The sequence below is a fragment of the Petaurus breviceps genome, unplaced genomic scaffold, assembly GCF_028583685.1.
Source record: "Petaurus breviceps papuanus isolate PSGF00001 unplaced genomic scaffold, PetGlider_PUasm1.0 126, whole genome shotgun sequence".
NCBI classification, from domain to species: Eukaryota; Metazoa; Chordata; class Mammalia; order Diprotodontia; family Petauridae; genus Petaurus; species Petaurus breviceps.
The window spans coordinates 34061908-34071911 of NW_027185655.1; the positions used below are offsets into that span (position 1 = coordinate 34061908).

The 10004-nt window shown below is 38.9% G+C and overlaps 1 long non-coding RNA gene across 1 annotated transcript in view; it reads left to right on the plus strand.

The window, feature by feature from the left end:
- Positions 1 to 10004, plus strand: part of LOC138169876 (uncharacterized) — a 34053-nt gene that overhangs the window by 24038 nt on the left and 11 nt on the right. The window contains exon 3 of the long non-coding RNA XR_011170486.1: positions 9912 to 10004. This exon is cut by the window's right edge and continues 11 nt beyond it. This is a non-coding gene — a long non-coding RNA (uncharacterized lncRNA). The remainder of the gene's footprint in view (positions 1 to 9911) is intronic.

The window sequence follows — 10004 nt, forward strand, 5'->3', positions numbered from 1 at the left end:
TAGCAGTAGTGGTGTAATAGTTATAGTAGTAGTAGTAGTAGTAGTAGTAGTAGTAGTAGTAGTAGTAGTAGCAGTAGTGGTGTAATAGTGGTGGTAGTAGTACTAGAAGTAGTAGTTGTAAGCTTTTGATGTCATTGTTTTCTTGACCCTGAACCATCTATAGGTTTTACTTTTCTCCTCTGTGCTCAGCTTCTCATAAAAATCACAAAGAATCAAGGTATGTATCTTGGAGGATCTTGACAGGTTTTTCATAGAATTTCTCTACTTCATCCTCTGCTATTGACAAATAAATTGCAGTTTATTTAACGGTTTTCTTTTGCTCATGATGAACCCGTTAAGTCCAGATTTTTTAAGTCAAATTTTCTCATGAAATGATGTCTTAATGTTTTGGAGCAGATCATAAAACCATTTCCTACACCCAGTCAATTAAAAACTTATTGAATATCCACTACATGGAAGAGACTGTGCTCAACACTGGACAAATGATGAAGACAGTGAAATGATTCCTGCTTTCTGAGAGCTCACGTTCTAATGTACATATATAGGTATAGACAGAATATGCAAGAAATAAATGTAAACTAGTTTCAGAAGGAAAGAAATAACAGCTAAAGAATTAAGAACATGCTACAACTGAGATTTCCAAAGGAAGAAGAGGTTTCTAGAGACAGAGTTGAAGAGGGAGGGTATTCCAGGTATGGAGGATAGGCTATACAAAGTCCCATAGATATGAGATAGAGTATAGTTATGAGACATGGTGTATGAGTAGGCCAATGGGATTGTAGTATAGACAGCATGGAATGGAACCAATATATGAAAAACAGTACACTAAGAAGGGGCTAGGTTATGAAGAGCTTCAAATGCCAAACAGATAAGTTCATAATTGATCCCAGACATAAAGAGGGAACTTTAATAAGACCAATATCTATTAGAATTCCCCCTGGCCCCCACAATGTGGATTAGGCTTTTTTATCCCCACAACTCCCCCCCCCAACAAAACTGTCCCTAGGATTTGACCAGTGAGTGGTTTGCCACTTCCTTCTCCCGCTCATTTTACAGATGAAGAAACTGAGACAAACAGGGTTAAGTGACTTGTCCAGGGTCACACAGCTAGCAAGTGTCTGAGGCTGGATTTGAACTCAGGAAGATGAATCTTCCTGCCTCCAGATCTGCCACTCTATCTGCTACACCACCTAGGTACCTACCTAGGACATTAGTAAGTGTTTAACAAATGTTTCTTGCTGTATTTATTTGCATCTCCTAAGAGGAACTATGAACTATTTTATCCAGCCACAACTTGTTTATATCTTCTGAAGGTGATAGTTGGAATATGACTATGGTTTACAGACCTTATTCCAAAAATGCCAGGATGGATGACATAAGTTTGTGGAATAGCAATTTATATTAAGAAAATATTCTTAGGAGGAAAATTATGATAACCAGAGGATAGAAGTGTGATGGTGAGAATGGGGGTGAAGGTTATAGGAAAAGAGATTCAAATCTTAAAGATAATTTTGATACCATCTACTTTAACCTTTTTTTCTGATAAGGAAACTGAGGCCCATAGAAGTTAAAAGACTTGCCTAAGGTCTCACAGGTAATGAGTATCAGAACTGGAATTTTAACCTTCTTCATCTGACTCCAAACCCAGTGTTTTTTCTATTGCACGATTATAATGCTTCTCACCTTAGTTAAGGGTGAGATTTTGTTTTTTACAAAACCTTCACAATTGATACTCTTGTCCAAAGCAGAGCCCTGAGAAATTCTCAACTTGCCTTGATTATTCCTTTTTCTTTCTTCAGATGGTACATTTTCTTCCTTCATTTGGAGATCATAGTGGGGAAGAAACTGTCAAGAAAATCCTCATTCTTTAAAAGGTGTAAGAAACCAGTGAAACTATTATCCTGGACCTGATTTGGACCAACCTGGACTGACTACCCCTTTTGGGTAAAAAGTGATAATGTCAAATAAAATAGTCTCCAAAAAGAAGGTCTAAGGATCTAGGCATTGTTCAACATACACCTTATATATGAGGAAAGTTAATTTCAAAAAGATCAGGATGTTGTTGTTCAGCTGTGTCTGACTGTTTGTGGCCCAGTTTGGGGTTTTATGTTTTATAATAATTGTTTATTATTATTATTATTTTGCTTTTTGGAAGGCAGTTAGGGTCAAGTGACTTGCCCAAGGTCACATGGCTAGATTTTTGTGTTAAGTATCTGAGACCAGATTTGAACTCAGGACCTCCTAACTCCAGGGCCGGTGCTCTATTCACTGCACTACCTAGCCGCCCCCCTCCCCATTTGGGGTTTTCTTGGCAAAGATACTAAAGTAGTTTGCCATTTCATTTTTACAAATGAGGAAACTGAGGCAAACAGGGTTAAGTGACTTGCTCAAGTTTACACAGTTAGTAAGTATCTGAGATCAGATTTGAAACCAAGAACATGTATTCCTGACTCCAGGCCTGGCCCTCTATCTGGTGTGCCACCGAGATGCACAGCAAGCTTCATAATGGGCTTCAAGTTGTATTCTATAATGTGAAAGAACTGGAATTTCTCTGCTTGTTCACAAAGGAAAAATATAAGAGCAATCATTAGGCTTTACAGAGAAGCAGGCATTGGTTTAATTTAACCAAAAGTTATTTTTTAAAGGAATTTTAAAAATCACTTTCTATCAAGTTTTTACATTACCGTAATTCTCTGTAAAATTCATCCTCTTTTCCCTCCCAGAGAACATAAAGTATATCTCATATAACAAATAGCATTTGTGAAGGAAATAAAGGAAAAATAAGTATAACACATCAATACATCAAAAAAAAGTCAGAAAGTGTCTGAAAATATGTGCAGTATATGATAGGTGTGGACCACTCACCTCTGTAGAGAAATGGCGTAGAAGTGTCCTTGTGTATCTTTTCCTTTAAATTATACTTGTTCTTCATAATTTTGCAACATTCACTTTTGATTGTGGGTGTATCCTTCCATTTAAATTATTGTTGTTCTCATGTGCATTCATCCTCCTTAGTTGTGCTCACTTTACTCTGCATCAGTTCATATACATTTTCCATGTTTCTCTATATTTGTTACGTTGGTCATCTCTTACAAGGAAGTAATATTCCATTGAGAAAGACAATCTCAATAAATATAGTTGGCCCAAAGTAGGATGCTCCTCCTTGGGAGATAATGGATTTGGCTCTCATCAGAGGAGGAAGGAAGGTTTAATGACCACTTGTTGGAAATTTGAAGGAAAGATACTAAATTAGGTATCAGAATCAGTCTCTGAGATCTCTTCCAGTCCTTAAATTCTTTGATTTTGTAGATGTAAAGCACTACCTTTAACTCTAAAACAATAAAATACATGAGTACAAGCTAAGGGACATATGGCAAAACAACAGCTTTTGTGGAAAAAATCAGAGAGAGGGAATTAAATTGGGAGACAGTCTTAGATTGAGTGAGAAGTTTGGTATTGAAGGCTGTACCAATGAATTACATAAACATAAGCTACATTAATATAGTCACTTGGACCTCAAACAGGAATATATTAGACTGTGTACTCTACTTTGGTCATACCTGTAGTAAGTTCTGGAAACTGTATTTTGAGAAGATATTTACTAACTAGAGTGCATATAGGTGCTTGGCACAAGGCAGTGAGAAGACCAGACACGCTAACATAAGAGATATGTTCACAAAATGGGGGATGTTTAGGTTGGAGAATAGAAAGCTTATGGAGAATTGAGGTGCTGATCATCATTTCAAGTATCAGTCAAATGGAAGGGTGATTCCTTCTTGGCCCCAGAGAATAGAGCTGGGAACAAAGCTGCAAGAAAAGCAGATTTAAGCTCAATGTGAAAAAAAGAACAAATCAAAATAAAAACCCCACAAGCCCTTCCTAACAGATGTTCATTCAAAGGAATGAAAGATCATAGGATGATATATCTAGAGTTGATGAAGGGCTGTACTTCATTTTAAAGATCAGGACACTGAGGCACAAAGTTTAAGAGACTTACTTGCCACCACACAGCTAGTTGGTGATTGAGATGGGATGTGAATCTCCTCAAGTTTGGAGATTCACATTAAGAGGTGAGAGGAATATAATGAGAGGAGATGGGGAGAGACATATTGGGGCAAACTATCTCATACAGAAGAGGCAAGGGAAAATGGTTACAATGGAGGGGAAGAATAGGAAGGCAAAAGGGAATGGGTCAACCTTATTCCTATTGAATCTGGCTTGAGGAGGGAGGGAAGTAAACACTAAATAGGGGATCTCACCCTCCAGGAGAATAGGGGGGAAGGGGATGAGAGGGGGGATGATGGAAGGGAGGGCAGGCTGGGGGGGAGGGAAGTTGGAAGCACCCACTTTTGAAAAGGGACAGGATCAAAGTAGAGAATAGAACAAGTGGGAAGTGGGATAGGAGGGAGGTAAATATAGTCAGTCTTTTACAATATATCTACTATGTTATTGTATTGCATTAGCCACATATGTACAACCTATACTGAACTGCTTGTCTCCCCAGTGGGGGTGGGTAGCAGGGAGGGAAGGGAATGAATCTGGAATTGAAAGTTTTAAAATCAAATATTCAAATATATATATATATATATATATATGTGTGTGTGTGTGTGTGTGTGTGTGTGTGTGTGTGTGTACTATTATTAATACCATCTTACATGTAATTAAGAAATAAGATATACAGGCACTGAGGCATAAAGATCCACTGGAAAAGTCGAAAGGGGTATGGGAGAAAATATGGGAGAGAGAAGATTGGAGGTGGGGATATCCTGTGGGACTGCTGTTTTGGGGGGATGGGTGGGGGAAAAATGGGGAGAAAATTTGTAACTCAAAATCTGGCGGAAACGAATGATGTAAATCAGAAGTTAATAAAGTTAAAAAAAAAAAAGAAGAAGACTGAGCATGACCAGGATGCAGGGACTTTGTCTGTTCGTGGCTTGGTTGAGCCTTGAATTCCCGGGAGCAGAAACTGTGAGGGATTTGAGATGTATTGAACCCTGTGAACTTCAGTGTGAAGCAGGACCTACCCAGAGAGCTGGACAAGGAAGTTCAAGCTGTCTGCCACTGAAGCCAGGTGACAGTCTGGTGAATCCAGGTAGAATTTTGTGGGACCATGAAAGGAGATCCAGGGAATCTGAGAACGGGGCCCAAGTCAAGGTACAAAGATCTGTTCCTGGGTACTGAGTAATGATGAAATTGTAGTTTACTAGTGACCTAGGGGTGGAGGGTTTGTGTATTTTCTAATGGTTGTACTTAGTGATTAATAATACTTAGTAACTGATTGTTGAATAAGTGACTGATTGAGTTAATTTAGTGTGCCCCATGAGTGGGAGACTTTGACTATTGTACTTTGAGATGACTGTTCTTTGTTCTAAATATTGTGACCACTTTGGTGAAAACTATGTAGCCATTTTAATGATAAGCTGTTGTGAATATTATATTGTGATTTTCTGTGATAAGTTATAATATAGTGAATGCTATACCTTGAAAAAAAAAGTTTGGAGATTCACTATTGCTTCTGGTTTAAATTTTGTCACTGCTTTTGAATGCAGGATAGCTGCTTGTTAGATACGTTGTTGAAGGGGATTCTTCCTTAGCCATGACTTGGATTAAATCATCTCTGAGAATTCTCTCAATCCTGAGAGTCCATAATTCTGCTTTCATTTATAGCTAGATTGTTAATAAGGACACGAATTTCACATTTAGAGTCCTGACATAATGCTTTTAGATGGTCTAAAAAAAGTGGAAGGTGAAAGTGGAAAGACTAAGAGATCTTATACATTTTTATCTCTTCCATGGGGTGTTGTGTACAAAATAATTCATTTGAGACCAGATAACTGTCTGTAATGGGAATGTAAATTTTAAAGATCTTCCCTGCCCCTAGGCTAAAGTGCACCTGGAGCCTGGGGTGGGAGGCTTGTTTTTCAGTAGACACTTCTTGATTGGCCAGTGGGTCAATAAGGTTGTTACATTCTCTGAGCCAGGAGAAGGCTATATAAGCCCTGATGTGTAGCTTTGTTTTGGGGCTCACTTTGAGAAGTGTTCTGTGATTTGATCTGGATTCTGGGAAGCCGTTGTCCAGAGCCCCCTGGCTTTGAAAAACCCAGATGTTGAAACCCAGATGTTGATTTGGTATGGATGTAATGGTTGGACAGTTTGGAAAGCTGTCTACTTGATCTGTTTCTGTCTTGATAATTCTGTCTGTATTCTTTGAAGTTAGGGGTGCTGCCCTTTTTTCCCCTGAACGAGGTAAACAATATATGTTTGAGACTGATTAAAGTAAGCTTGTTAACCCATTTTGAGTTGCTTTCCTTTATCAAAGCAGATCCAAGAACCTGTGGTGGCAGCAAACCCTGAGGACGCTTGGGGTGCTTGCCGCTACACCGTCTAGTGTTGGGTCTTTCCTTCACAGTGAGCTAGACTTTCCCTTGCACAAAAGGATGCATTTTTAGAGACTATTTGGTTCTAAACATTGATAGAGCCTGTTTTCTCTTCAAGAACCCAGCATCACCTTAGCCCTATGATCTTTACTCCCCTCCAATATACTTTACAATTCAGTGACACTAGTCTCTTCACTTCACCCTCTGAATCAATGCCTTTTCACTGTCCTACATGGCCAGGATGCTCCTCCTCCTCATCTCTGTCTTCTGGTTTCCCTCAGGACTGAGCTCAAATCTTATTTTCTTCCAAAGTCCTTTCCTAGTTTCTTCCACTGTTAAACACACCTTCTCTCCAATATTGCCTATATACTTAGCTCTTTCCATGTTGTTCCTCTCCCAGCCCCATCTCCAGTCCCCACCCTTCATTTCTCTCTGTTTAAAATATAAAGTTATTGAAGGCTGGGGTTGGGATTTTCTCCTTTTTTAAGGTCAGTTAGGTGGCACAGTGACTAGTTGCTGAAACTGAAGTTGGGAATATCTGCGTTCAAACCCTGACTCAGATACTTATTGCCTATATAGACAAGTCACTTAACTTCTCACAGATTTATGGGCAAAATGGAGATAATAAGAGTGCCCACCTCACAGATTTTTGTGACAATCAAGTGAGATAACATGTAAAGTGTTTTGCACACTTTATAGATAAAGGTTAGCTATCATTGTTATTTTTAGCTGCTGCTCTTTGTATTCCCATTGCTTGATACAGAGCCTATCATGGAATAATAAATGTTTGGTGATTATGGTGATGATGGTAACAATGGGAAGGCACCTGAGTAAGACTCTTATGGACAGATTAAACTTTTTCAGGAAAAAAAAATAAAACAGACAAGAATCTCCTTCTAGCTAATAATCAATTTAGATTAGGAGGGATGAGGATGATGATGATGATGATGTTGATGATGAAATGTGTGTTGCTTCAATAGTCAAAGATTGTTGTTGTTGAGTTATGTCTGACTTCTTGTGACCCAATTTGGGGTTTATTTAGCAAATATACTGGAGTGATCTGCCATTTCCTTTTCCAGTGCACTTTACAGTTGAGGAAGTTGAGTCAAACAGCGTGAAGTGCCTTGCTTAGGGTCACACAGTTAATAAGTATCTGAGGTCAAATTTGAACTCAGGAAGAGTCTTCCTGACTCCAGGCCCACTTCTTTCTCCACTGAACCACCTAACTGCCCTAATAATCAAAAAATTCACATTCAAATTTGATCTCTAATACTTCTATGTTTCCTTAATTACCAATTGGTTAGCTCAACTTTCTTCTTAACATGGTTCCCATTGGAATAGAAACCCTTGGGATTGTCTCAACAGTTAGCATCATAAATTGGGCCATGGGATCCATTTTCAGTGACTGGGAGCCTGACCACATAGGGCCCTACAAATAAGTACCTTGATCTTGAATCATAAATAGAAGGAAAGCCAGTATGGAAAACACTTAAACAGAACACCATAAGGTTTGAAGGATGAGTGATTGGGATCTCCATAAACGGAGCTCTGCATCTTAGGCCTTGTGCATTGTGTCACTAATATGCCTCAAAGAGCTCTAGAAAGGCATTTGGAGAGAGTGACTGTATGCATCTTCCTTTTGTCTGAGAGTATTCAGGTGAATAATTTCTAATAAAGATCAGCATGGCTCTCTCCTAGCTCTATACACTGGAAATCAACAGTTTTGCTCAACAGAATTTCTCAGCTTATTCATTACATGTCCTTGTGGACTATGGTTCAAGGCCCACAAATGAAATAATTTCTATTTCTCCAAGTGATAAATTTTACATTTTCCAATGCTAGCCTAGGCTTCAGGAGGATCACAAGATTCCTACTCCACTCCCCGGACAATCTGAAAACAGGGTCTCAAATACTATTGCTACAAAAGGTAACCAACGCACCTTTCCACTCAGGCAGAGAGATTACTTGTCAGTAGGAAGAAATAAAAAGGTGTCTCAGTGGCCCATTTCCACTCTGGGTCAACTTTAACAAAACAAATAATTGAAGTTCTGTAATTGTATTTTGGGAACTTTAGGTCTCTGGGAGCAGGGCCAAGACCACCAGAGTCAATGCACTCAGAACTTTTTACCATCACATCATCAGAATGAGTTCAAGTCCCTGTGGTCAAGATTGGATTCCAACCAGGGTGCTTCAGGTGAAAGGTCATTGACTTGAAAATTAATTTGATGGGATTGTGAGTTCTTTTCTTTCACTTCTCTCCTTTCATCTTAATTAGTGCTTGGGTTTAGATGAACTACCAAATGAAAAAATACCCACCTGTCCCTGGCATTTCATAGCATCTATTTACTCCAAGACTTTTTGATTATTATTCAAGAAGGTTCAGTTTTGAACCAGGCAAACCCTTTTGAGAAAAAAGAGAGAGAATTAAGAATATCTTTAACATATGATGTCCTTGCTTTATGTATGGAGAGAAAAGACCTGTGAATCCTAGAAGGTTACCTAACTTGGTTAGAAAATTCAGCTGAAATGTTGTAGGTCTCTGGAAACCTGGGTGACTGGGTCAGTGTCAAAGGAGTCTGACTAAAATAAAAATAAGAGGAAAACTCAAGGTTGGGGTGATAAGAAAAAAAATAATTAGATCTGAAAAGAAGGAAGGAAAGATGCATTTCTTAAGTACTTTCTATGTGTCAGATACTGTCCTAGGAGCTTTACGGATATCTTATTTAATCCTCATAATAATACAAGAAGGTAAGTGCTATTATCCCCACTTCCCTGTTGAGGAAACTGAAGTTGATAGAGGTTAAGTGACATGCCCAGGGTGACACAGCTACTAAGTGTCTGAGGCTGGATTTGAATTCGGTACTTCCTGAGTCCAGGACCCACACTTTATCAACTGATCCACTTACTTGCTTAGAGCTTGAGTCAAAGGATTTAGTTTGTAAACCCACTTCTATCCTTATTACCAATATGACACTGAAGGGAGTCACTTCATTTCCCCAGACTCAGTTTCCAAATCTATAAAATAAGAAGGTTAGCCTTGATGGCTTCCCACAGCTTCAACAACTCTAAACATCTGATTCTGTGCATCCTTCAAAAAAGCATTTCAGGGGTGGCTAGGTGGCGCAGTGAGTAAAGCACTGGCCCTGGAGTCAGGAGGAATTGGGTTCAGATCCGGCCTCAGGTAGTTAACACACACACACACACACACACACACACACACACACACACAACCTAGCAGTGTAATCTTGGGCAAGTTACTTAACCCCAATTGCCCTCCAAAAGGCAAAACAAAAAAAAAATCAAAAATAGTTCAGAAATGATTAATTCTCATTGTTTTATGAGTGCTGATGCTGGTAAAGTTCAGTCTCTTAGAACCCTTACAGTCAAAGGATTCAAGAGCCAGAAAGGGCCTAAGAGGCATCTGAGACAATCCTTTTCTTTTATCAAAAAGAAAACAGAAGTAAATATTGTGAAATTATTCTTGAACATCTCATGTGCTCTTTCTTTTCTACTTCTTATATGACCCCTGTACAGTTCATTTGGGAAGAGGCCAGCCTTGATGGGAGTGGAGCTTGCCAACCATCATCATCATCATCATCATCATCATCATCATCATCATCATCATCA